Below are 13,262 nucleotides of genomic sequence, written 5' to 3'. Positions count from 1 at the left end.
GGCGCTTCAAAATACTACGCTTTCCGGGGCGCTCACCGGGGCGCGCGATTGAAATTCCACGTTATAGTTAGTTGGACTCACTATAACTTGCGCGTTCAATGCACTGCTGATGACGTCACATATTACATCACTCATGACATGGTCAGTGACATCACTCATGACATCACTGATGACATCTCAAATGACATCACTGATGACATCATCCAGTGAATGTGTATCTTTCTGAAAAATAAATATTTTTTATATATGTATATCTAAAGGTTGATGGAAGAATAAATGGGTAAATAAATGTCTAAATGGATGTTTTTTTGTGTAAAATTGATTGGTTAACTGACTTATTAAATGTATCTTAGTGAATACATATATTAGCGAGTAATGTTTAAATATTTAAATATCTGTATCTGTGTCTCACTTTGTGCCACTAAGTGGCTGCATGGGTTGGTGAGTAGCTACATGAGTGTGTATATGGGTTATTAGTTGTTTTTTTGAGTATCAGTATCAGTGTCTGTATGGTTTGATGGGGGATATTACTTAGAGCACAGATGCATGAATGATTGACTCACTATTTGTATGTATTTTGAAGACAGCATGTGTGCAAGACTGTATGGGTGGATGATTGTGTGTATGTGTGGGTTAGTGAGTATGTGTTTTTATAATTGATTGTTTAAGAGAGTAAATATGTTTCCGTTTCTGTAGAATTTGTGTGTGAGTAACTATATGGATGAGTATTAGTGTGTAACAGGATGTATAGGAGTATGAGTGACTATATAGAACTGTTGGTGAATGAGTGGATGTGTATGTAGATGTTGGAATTACCTAATAAGTTGTTGTAATTAGTATTGGTTTCTCCTTTTTTAAGAAAATGTTAGTTTCTATTTTTGAATGTGTGTGTCAAAGGTTATTTTATGCTGATAGGAGGTCTGCCACTTTGTCACAAGGATGTTGTCATCAGTGATGTCATTTGAGATGTCATCAGTAATGTCATGAGTGATGTCACTGACCATGTCATGAGTGATGTAATATGTGACGTCATCAGAAGTGCATTGCACGCGCAAGTTATAGTGAGTCCAACTAACTATAACGTGGGAATTTCAATGGTTTTAAGCGAGTAAAATTTCCACCTAACTATAACTGGTGTGAAACCTATGTTTTTTTCAGTGAATATATATATATGTATATATATTCCAAACACGAGTTGCCCACAAACGATGAAGCCACAAACCAGCGTGTTAATTCATTTAATCCAAGGAGTTCATCAGCCTGGTTTCAACACACCAATATTGCCAAACGCGTTTCGGGCGTCACAGCGCCCTTGATCACTGGCATAGGAGACCCCACAGCTCGAGCAGGCCACCTGAGCACAAGAATGTCCCGCCCATGTGGGCCCATGTGGGCGTGTGCCGTGAAGGTTTCTGGTAGATGTGGTCTGTTCTTCAATACAACCCCAGTGGGCGATGTGGGTCCCCTAAAAAAATAAACAAAAACAGTCTTACCACAGTGGGTATGTGTTGAGGCAAGGCTTGATATTATTTACATCTCCTCAGAATGAACACACTGTTCCATATAGTGCCTCTTAGTATCCTGCACTACGGACCTGCATGTACGCAGTGGGGCCTCATCACGGCCGGGCTAGCCGTTGTAGATTCCAAACACGAGTTGCCCACAAACGATGAAGCCACAACCCAGCGTGTTAATTCATTTAATCCAAGGAGTTCATCAGCCTGGTTTCAACACACCAATATTGCCAAACGCGTTTCGGGCGTCACAGCGCCCTTGATCACTGGCATAGGAGACCCCACAGCTCGAGCAGGCCACCTGAGCACAAGAATGTCCCGCCCATGTGGGTGTGTGCCGTGAAGGTTTCTGGTAGATGTGGTCTGTTCTTCAATACAACCCCAGTGGGCGATGTGGGTCCCCTAAAAAAAAAAAAAAAAACAGTCTTACCACAGTGGGTATCTGTTGAGGCAAGGCTTGATATTATTTACATCTCCTCAGAACGAACACACTGTTCCATATAGTGCCTCTTAGTATCCTGCACTACGGACCTGCATGTACGCAGTGGGGCCTCATCACGGCCGGGCTAGCCGTTGTAGATTCCAAACACAAGTTGCCCACAGACGATGAAGCCACAACCCAGCGTGTTAATTCATTTAATCCAAGGAGGTCATCAGCCTGGTTTCAACACACCAATATTGCCAAACGCGTTTCGGGCGTCACAGTGCCCTTGATCACTGGCATAGGAGACCCCACAGCTCGAGCAGGCCACCTGAGCACAAGAATGTCCCGCCCATGTGGGCGTGTGCCGTGAAGGTTTCTGGTAGATATGGTCTGTTCTTCAATACAACCCCAGTGGGCGATGTGGGTCCCCTAAAAAAATAAACAAAAACAGTCTTACCACAGTGGGTATGTGTTGAGGCAAGGCTTGATATTATTTACATTTCCTCAGAACGAACACACTGTTCCATATAGTGCCTCTTAGTATCCTGCACTACGGACCTGCATGTACGCAGTGGGTAAGCATGGGCGAATTTTGCGAATCTCGCGTTCGCGAATTTTGCGGATTTGCGAACTCGCAATCCGCAAAATCCGCGAATTCTCGCAAATTTGCGGATTTTTTTTTTTTGTGTTCGCGTGGGTTTCTGCCAGTTCGCGAGGGTTTTGTACAATTTCGCAAACGCGAACTTACCTGTCGGGTCACAAGTTTTGCGAACTTGTTGTTTCTACGTGTCCAGCCTGTTTGGGACACTCTTCTTCATCACTGCCACTCTCTGTCACCACTGCCACTCTCTGACTACTCATGCCACCCTCTGGCCCACCCATGCCACCCTCTGTTTCATCACAGCACCCTCTGGTTGTCCAGTGTACATTATTGTGGCAAAGCAAAGCACACCTTCCCTGCCTCAAGTGACCTGAATTAATTTGGGGCTGATTAATGTGTCACAGAATATTTTTTTTCAGCTGGCACCTGCTTCCTTAGTGCTTTCTGATTAGTGATCTTTTGCACTTGCTAAGTGCTTTCATTGTTGCAAAATTAGTTACAACACCTGCCCTGCCCCAACTGACAATAATGAATTAGGGGCTGATTAATGTGTCACTGGATTTGAACTTCCAGCCTGGCTCCTGCTTGTCTGCCTTAGCTGTAATTCAGGACCTTTGTGTAACTATTCTGAGGGTCAGAGCAGGGTCACATAATAGTTGCAAGTAGGCAACTGAACTCTGGAGGGGCCCCTCAGGAAGCACTACAGGAAATGGCTACTAATGATGAGCTTGAATTTTTGAACTTGGTAAGTAGTTTCAGTTTTGCTAAGATCGTATTTCTGCAATTTAGCGCTTATTCGCGGGGCGCGAAGTTGAACTGGGAAGCCGCGAACTCACGCGAACAGTGCGAGCAAGCCATAAAATCCGCTGCTCGCGGATTTGCGGATTTTGCGGGAAATTCCCGAATCTCGCGGATTGCGAATTTACCGAAAATCCGCAAAATCCGCGAGCGTAACGGATTTTCCGCCCATGCTTAGCAGTGGGGCCTCATCACGGCCGGGCTAGCCATTGTAGATTCCAAACACAAGTTGCCCACAAAAGATGAAGCCACAACCCAGCGTGTTAATTCATTTAATCCAAGGAGTTCATCAGCCTGGTTTCAACACACCAATATTGCCAAACGCGTTTCGGGCGTCACAGCGCCCTTGATCACTGGCATAGGAGACCCCACAGCTCGAGCAGGCCACCTGAGCACAAGAATGTCCCGCCCATGTTGGCGTGTGCCGTGAAGGTTTCTGGTAGATGTGGTCTGTTCTTCAATACAACCCCAGTGGGCGATGTGGGTCCCCTAAAAAAATAAACAAAAACAGTCTTACCACAGTGGGTATGTTTTGAGGCAAGGCTTGATATTATTTACATCTCCTCAGAACGAAAACACTGTTCCATATAGTGCCTCTTAGTATCCTGCACTACGGACCTGCATGTACACAGTGGGGACTCATCACGGCCGGGCTAGCCGTTGTAGATTCCAAACACGAGTTGCCCACAAACGATGAAGCCACAACCCAGCGTGTTAATTCATTTAATCCAAGGAGTTCATAAGCCTGGTTTCAACACACCAATATTGCCAAACGCGTTTCGGGCGTCACAGCGCCCTTGATCACTGTCATAGGAGACCCCACAGCTCGAGCAGGCCACCTGAGCACAAGAATGTCCCGCCCATGTGGGCGTGTGCCGTGAAGGTTTCTGGTAGATGTGGTCTGTTCTTCAATACAACCCCAGTGGGCGATGTGGGTCCCTTAAAAAAATAAACAAAAACAGTCTTACCACAGTGGGTATGTGTTGAGGCAAGGCTTGACATGCGTACATGCAGGTCCGTAGTGCAGGATACTAAGAGGCACTATATGGAACAGTGTGTTCGTTCTGTGGAGATGTAAATATTATCAAGCCTTGCCTCAACACATACCCACTGTGGTAAGACTGTTTTTGTTTATTTTTTTAGGGGACCCACATCGCCCACTGGGGTTGTATTGAAGAACAGACCATATCTACCAGAAACCTTCACGGCACACGCCCACATGGGCGGGACATTCTTGTGCTCAGGTGGTCTGCTCGAGCTGTGGGGTCTCCTATGCCAGTGATCAAGGGCGCTGTGACGCCCGAAACGCGTTTGGCAATATTGGTGTGTTGAAACCAGGCTGATGAACTCCTTGGATTAAATGAATTAACACGCTGGGTTGTGGCTTCATCGTTTGTGGGCAACTCGTGTTTGGAATCTACAACGGCTAGCCCGGCCGTGATGAGGCCCCACTGCGTACATGCAGGTCCGTAGTGCAGGATACTAAGAGGCACTATATGGAACAGTGTGTTCGTTCTGAGGAGATGTAAATAATATCAAGCCTTGCCTCAACACATACCCACTGTGGTAAGACTGTTTTTGTTTATTTTTTTAGGGGACCCACATCGCCCACTGGGGTTGTACTGAAGAACAGATCACATCTACCAGAAACCTTCACAGCACACGCCCACATGGGCGGGACATTCTTGTGCTCAGGTGGCCTGCTCGAGCTGTGGGGTCTCCTATGCCAGTGATCAAGGGCGCTGTGACGCCCGAAACGCGTTTGGCAATATTGGTGTGTTGAAACCAGGCTGATGAACTCCTTGGATTAAATGAATTAACACGCTGGGTTGTGGCTTCATCGTTTTTGGGCAACTCGTGTTTGGAATCTACAACGGCTAGCCCGGCCGTGATGAGGCCCCACTGCGTACATGCAGGTCCATAGTGCAGGATACTAAGAGGCACTATATGGAACAGTGTGTTCGTTCTGAGGAGATGTAAATAATATCAAGCCTTGCCTCAACACATACCCACTGTGGTAAGACTGTTTTTGTTTATTTTTTTAGGGGACCCACATCGCCCACTGGGGTTGTATTGAAGAACAGACCACATCTACCAGAAACCTTCACGGCACACGCCCACATGGGCGGGACATTCTTGTGCTCAGGTGGCCTGCTCGAGCTGTGGGGTCTCCTATGCCAGTGATCAAGGGCGCTGTGACGCCCGAAACGCGTTTGGCAATATTGGTGTGTTGAAACCAGGCTGATGAACTCCTTGGATTAAATGAATTAACACGCTGGGTTGTGGCTTCATCGTTTGTGGGCAACTCGTGTTTGGAATCTACAACGGCTAGCCCGGCCGTGATGAGGCCCCACTGCGTACATGCAGGTCCGTAGTGCAGGATACTAAGAGGCACTATATGGAACAGTGTGTTCGTTCTGAGGAGATGTAAATAATATCAAGCCTTGCCTCAACACATACCCACTGTGGTAAGACTGTTTCTGTTTATTATTTTAGGGGACCCACATCGCCCACTGGGGTTGTATTGAAGAACAGACCACATCTACCAGAAACCTTCACGGCACACGCCCACATGGGTGGGACATTCTTGTGCTCAGGTGGCCTGCTCGAGCTGTGGGGTCTCCTATGCCAGTGATCAAGGGCGCTGTGACGCCCGAAACGTGTTTGGCAATATTGGTGTGTTGAAACCAGGCTGATGAACTCCTTGGATTAAATGAATTAACACGCTGGGTTGTGGCTTCATCGTTTGTGGGCAACTCGTGTTTGGAATCTACAACGGCTAGCCCGGCCGTGATGAGGCCCCACTGCGTACATGCAGGTCCGTAGTGCAGGATACTAAGAGGACCTATATGGAACAGTGTGTTCGTTCTGAGGTGATGTAAATAATATCAAGCCTTGCCTCAACACAAACCCACTGTGGTAAGACTGTTTTTGTTTATTTTTTTAGGGGACCCACATCGCCCACTGGGGTTGAATTGAAGAACAGACCACATCTACCAGAAACCTTCACGGCACACGCCCACATGGGCGGGACATTCTTGTGCTCAGGTGGCCTGCTCGAGCTATGGGGTCTCCTATGCCAGTGATCAAGGGCGCTGTGACGCCCGAAACGCGTTTGGCAATATTGGTGTGTTGAAACCAGGCTGATGAACTCCTTGGATTAAATGAATTAACACTCTGGGTTGTGGCTTCATCGTTTCTGGGCAACTCGTGTTTGGAATCTACAACGGCTAGCCCGGCCGTGATGAGGCCCCACTGCGTACATGCAGGTCCGTAGTGCAGGATACTAAGAGGCACTATATGGAACAGTGTGTTCGTTCTGAGAAGATGTAAATAATATCAAGCCTTGCCTCAACACATACCCACTGTGGTAAGACTGTTTTTGTTTATTTTTTTAGGGGACCCACATCGCCCACTGGGGTGGTATTGAAGAACAGACCACATCTACCAGAAACCTTCACGGCACACGCCCACATGGGCGGGACATTCTTGTGCTCAGGTGGCCTGCTCGAGCTGTGGGGTCTCCTATGCCAGTGATCAAGGGCGCTGTGACGCCCGAAACGCGTTTGGCAATATTGGTGTGTTGAAACCAGGCCGATGAACTCCTTGGATTAAATGAATTAACACGCTGGGTTGTGGCTTCATCGTTTGTGGGCAACTCGTGTTTGGAATCTACAACGGCTAGCCCGGCCGTGATGAGGCCCCACTGCGTACATGCAGGTCCGTAGTGCAGGATACTAAGAGGCACTATATGGAACAGTGTGTTCGTTCTGAGGAGATGTAAATAATATCAAGCCTTGCCTCAACACATACCCACTGTGGTAAGACTGTTTTTGTTTATTTTTTTAGGGGACCCACATCGCCCACTGGGGTTGTATTGAAGAACAGACCACATCTACCAGAAACCTTCACGGCACACGCCCACATGGGCGGGACATTCTTGTGCTCAGGTGGCCTGCTCGAGCTGTGGGGTCTCCTATGCCAGTGATCAAGGGCGCTGTGACGCCCGAAACGCGTTTGGCAATATTGCTGTGTTGAAACCAGGCTGATGAACTCCTTGGATTAAATGAATTAACACTCTGGGTTGTGGCTTCATCGTTTGTGGGCAACTCGTGTTTGGGATCTACAACGGCTAGCCCGGCCGTGATGAGGCCCCACTGCGTACATGCAGGTCCGTAGTGCAGGATACTAAGAGGCACTATATGGAACAGTGTGTTCGTTCTGAGAAGATGTAAATAATATCAAGCCTTGCCTCAACACATACCCACTGTGGTAAGACTGTTTTTGTTTATTTTTTTAGGGGACCCACATCGCCCACTGGGGTGGTATTGAAGAACAGACCAAATCTACCTGAAACCTTCACAGCACACGCCCACATGGGCGGGACATTCTTGTGCTCAGGTGGCTTGCTCGAGCTTTGGGGTCTCCTATGCCAGTGATCAAGGGCGCTGTGACGCCCGAAACGCGTTTGGCAATATTGGTGTGTTGAAACCAGGCTGATGAACTCCTTGGATTAAATGAATTAACACGCTGGGTTGTGGCTTCATCTTTTGTGGGCAACTCGTGTTTGGAATCTACAACGGCTAGCCCGGCCGTGATGAGGCCCCACTGCGTACATGCAGGTCCGTAGTGCAGGATACTAAGAGGGACTATACGGAACAGTGTGTTCATTCTGAGGAGATGTAAATAATATCAAGCCTTGCCTCAACACATACCCACTGTGGTAAGACTGTTTTTGTTTATTTTTTTAGGGGACCCACATCGCCCACTGGGGTTGTATTGAAGAACAGACCACATCTACCAGAAACCTTCACGGCACACGCCCACATGGGCGGGACATTCTTGTGCTCAGGTGGCCTGCTCGAGCTGTGGGGTCTCCTATGCCAGTGATCAAGTGCGCTGTGACGCCCGAAACGCGTTTGGCAATATTGGTGTGTTGAAACCAGGCTGATGAACTCCTTGGATTAAATGAATTAACACGCTGGGTTGTGGCTTCATCGTTTGTGGGCAACTCGTGTTTGGAATATGTATATATATATATATATATATATATATATATATATATATATATATATATATATATATATATATATATATATGTATATACATATATATATATATATATATATACATATATATATATATATATATATATATATATATATATATATATATATATATATATATATATATATATATAGAGAGAGAGAGAGAGAGAGAGAGAGAGAGAGAGAGAGAGAGAGAGAGAGAGAGAGAGAGAGAGAGAGAGAGAGAGAGAGAGAGAAAATCTGTGCCACTGTGCATGTTAGAGATACCATGGTATTATTTTTTGAGTCATATAAAGCATTCATTTAGTTTTGGGATAATTCCACATTTGGGCAGCAGAGATACAACAAGGAGAATGTTTTATGATTCTAGCATGGTATTAACTTGTATATATTATTTATTTATTATATTGATGTTAATTGACATATTGAATCTCATTATGAATTTTGTGTATATAATTAATCTGTGACAAAAGTTGGATTTAAGTGACTGGTAGACGTATAAAATGTGTGACAAGTATAGAATATATGGAATCCAAAATATGGCTAGGAAGCCTTTAATCACCGTATATAATATACAGCAACATACAGAATTATGATGAAATAATGTGCTGTATATATACCAAATGTGTTTTATCATTTTTTATCACAAAAGGAATCTTACGATTCGGACACTGGCACTTTAGGGGTTATTTTTATCATTTTTTCTGCATTTAATTTTATCACACATATATATATTTTTGTTAACTATCTCAGGAGAATTAAGAACATACTAAAATGGTATTTTACCACAATCGCCCCCTTCTTTTGCGAATTTGCACATACAGTCGAGTTTTCAGTTTGACAAATGGTATTTTACCTTTCTTTGTCTATGCTTATATTTGCACAGTTAGGATATGAAATCTGTAGTACATGAGGTGTCAGGGATACAAAAAGTTTTTTACTTAGTAATTAATGAATTTCTTCCCTCGTTGTACTAGCATATGCTATTTTATGCATAAGGAATTGATTTCATATCGCGTTGATTTTAAATGTCTAAATGGGTATTTTACCGATATTTTTTATGACATTTTTTAAACTCAACTGTACATTTGCACATTTACGTATTTGCACTAATATGTAAATTTTGAGAATGAAATGTAAACAACAGCGATATGTTATAAAGAAGTATGTTTTTTATCTCCATTGGGATTGATGTCACGTGAGGGATTCGAAATGTGCACTTTCACTTTAAAAATGCCTTCCATTGGCCATTGCATTGTCGAGTGAACAAGCGGCGGGAGCCGCGAAACGCGTCTTTGACTTTGGGCAAATAAAATAACGTAAAAAGGAATTTGGGTCCGTGTCCTGTCTTCTGGCTACATGCGCAATTGAGGCGTGTGCGCTAAGTTTCTCAGGATTTCGTAATATAGTGACTGGTGTTCCGACCGGTCATCCACGGACCCCTCCTCCAACTTGGGCAAGGCAACAAACGGAACCTCCTCCAGGGCAACCGAAGAGGATTATACGCAATTCCAAGACGGAAAAACGGCCAAGCCCCCCCACAGCAAGGAAGGTTGAAAATAACGTACCGGCAGCGACACGAGGCGAACGACCGAGTGGACGAGCGAGCCCACGGAGTTGAATGACCTCGGCGATCTGACTATCAGGTACCGGAAACATAGACACTGACATTGTGGGGAGGAGGAGTAACTAAGTTTGAGCGGGGAAAAGAATCGGCGAAATTTTAAACAATCCGCGTTTTTCCTGCAATACAACTACTAAACAATTCACAAATTGCCCAAGATGTCGAACGACACTGTCCAGGAAAGGGAGGCAGCTGCCACTGGCATGTTCAAAGATACCCCCGAAGTAAGTCGGAATGTACGACTTAATGATACGGCCAAAAATGCAAACCCGGATTCCATACAATTTAAAATGAAACAGTTGGAAAAAAAGATGAGGATGGAAATGAGTAAATGGTGGGAATCAAGATCACTCCAAAGCTATATCGAAGTAGGAAGAATCCCCCGTGGTCTGAGAATCCTTACTGCCCCCACATATGAAGAGCCAAACTTGGAACTCATGCGTGAGTGGGCGGAATGTAATTTAGACTCCTCTAGAAGACGTACATTGTTACTGATTAAATATGCCGATATAGACCGAGCTAGGCTATTAAATGAGATAGATGCCCTAAATGAAGAACTTGGAAAAATGGGGCAAGAAGAGGAGATCAAAAAATTACGCAAGGAGATGGAAATACGAATAAAAAAAGAAGAAGAAAAGATTAAAGAAAGAAATCGCAAAAGTTCCAACGAGATAAAATGGATTATGAGGTAGGGCAGATATTTCTGTTTGCCAAAAAGTATGATGCGGCAAGACAATCGCAACAAAGACAAGGATCGGTAGCCAAGAGGACTAATGCTCGCCAAAGGAAGGTGGGGGAAGAAATAGCCACCAGTAGTTCAAATGAACAAATATCGTCCAACAGCGAGGAAGAATCTGAATTAAGAAACCCCCCAGGGGAAACCAATGGAACAAAACCATCGCCGGGGGAAGAGATGAATATTTTAGCAGCACAAAGATTGGCATCACTAAGATCCAGAAATCCGCCGCAGACAAACGCAAATGTGCAAACAACAAGCGCAAACAAAGGCGCAAAGCAGCAAACCGGAAATCAAAATGTGCAAAAAAAGAAAAAAGCATACTGGAGAAACAAATAAGTGATACAAAGAAAACTGTGGTAAACTTGTCTAAAATATCATTGACAAGGGATGAAGAAACAACATTGAGTCTGGGATTATCATACTGCCCGCCTCAAAATTTTGACTATCCAAGAGTCCGGACAGACATATACAAAGGAATAAGAAAACACAAGTTGAAAAAAATCTTTGCAATAAAAAATAAACGAATTGAAGACAGCGCACAGGGGGACCTACAACTTGAATCCACACCTCCAGGATCAAACACTGAAATGGAATTATATGAGATGTGGAACCAGGAACAAATTGAGTCTAACACACAGATAATGGAATGTGGCACCAAAGGAGCAGGACTGACTAAATTTAAACAGAAATCAACTTTTTGTCCTATCAAAACTCACGATGCCATTGATACCTACCATGAAATCATCACTACCAAAATTAAAAAATTAAATAAAAAAATTGGATTGACCACACAAAAGTATCGAAACCAAGATCACAAATTTTTCCAACTAATGAAAAAACTAAAAAACCACAGAGATGTCATCATAAGGAATAGTGACAAGGGAGGAAATATTGTACTTTGGGGACAGGAGGAATATAAAATTGAAGCCATGAGTCAACTGAATGACAGAATGCTACAAGCGCTCGGACACAAAATCACTAAAGGAAATGTATCAAATATAATACAAAAAACTCTCAGGATGGCGAAGTAAGAAATTAATTAGTGAGGATGAACAGAAATATTTAACCAATAAAAATCCAGTTGTACCTACGATGTACTTCATCCCAAAAATCCACAAGGATGAAAAAAAGCCACCGGGGCATCCGATCATAAGCGCAATAAACAGCATTTTAGAAAAAACTTCTGTATACGTTGATTACTTTTTACAGGACTATGTCAAGTCTTTACCCTCGTACATCAGGGACACAAGTGACTTTATAAACAAAATCAAGAACTTTACATGGCATGAGGAATACTTATTATTGGCTTTAGATGTGTCCTCATTATACACCAGTATCTCCCATGAGGATGGAATCAATGCGATCAAATATTACCTATCCACTAGGGACCCTATTTATAAACAACACAGCGAAATGGTAACATCTATGATAGAATTTTGCTTATATAACAATTACTTCATGTTTAACCACTTGTTATATTGCCAGGTACGAGGGGTAGCAATGGGGGCTAGCTTCTACCCGAGCTACGCTTGCCTTCCTATGGGCATGTGGGAGTCCTCATGAGGGAATTTGCCGAAATTATGATTACCAAGATTAAGGTGTGGTTTTGGTTTATAGATGACCTTTTTATTATATGGCATGGCACTAGAACAGAAGCGCTGGAGTTTGTAGCACACATCAATGTTAACAAACTAAATCTGAGATTTACAGCAGAGATCAGTGCAAACAATGTAAATTTCCTGGACACCAAGGTATATATACAGAATAACAAACTTGAAACTACCTTATTTAGAAAGAGGACGTCTGGGAATTCAGTTCTACATGCTACAAGTTCACACCCACGCCATTTAATAAATAGCATTCCCTATGGTGAGATGCTTAGAATCAAGAGGGTTTGCAGCACGGCAAATGAATTAGAAAAGGCTCAACATGAAAGTAAGATAAGATTTTTAGCAAGAGGCTATTCAGAACAGGTGATAAACCAGGCTATGGCTAAAACAGGGACATTAGTTAGGGAGGACCTACTGTCCAAAAGCAGTAATAAAACTTTTGTCACAATTGGCGAAGAAAGTTTATCTAAAGACAACATGACTACTTTTCGCTTAATCATAGGCTACAGCAAACAACATAAAGAACTAAGAAATATCATTCAAGAAAGCTGGCCAATTATTTTAAGTGACCAGGTATTAGGACCCCTGCTTCCGCAGAGGGTGTCCATTACCTACATCAGGGCTCCCTCCATGCGAGACAATTTGGTAATATCAAGTCCAGAAATTCTAGCCAATCCTATTTGGTATAAAAACCTAAAAGGCTTTAAGAGATGTATAACATGCAAAGCCTGTACACATGGCATTAATACAACTACATATATAAGTCCTTTTAGAGTTAAACCTTACAAAATCACCAAAATGCTGACTTGTAAATCTGAATATGTGGTTTACATTTTAATGTGCCCGTGTGGTAGAATGTATGTTGGAAGCACACAATTACAAGCCAACTTAAGAATACTGCAAC

The sequence above is a fragment of the Lissotriton vulgaris genome, chromosome 8, assembly GCF_964263255.1.
Source record: "Lissotriton vulgaris chromosome 8, aLisVul1.2, whole genome shotgun sequence".
Classification (NCBI taxonomy): Eukaryota; Metazoa; Chordata; class Amphibia; order Caudata; family Salamandridae; genus Lissotriton; species Lissotriton vulgaris.
This window is presented reverse-complemented; position numbering follows the sequence as displayed.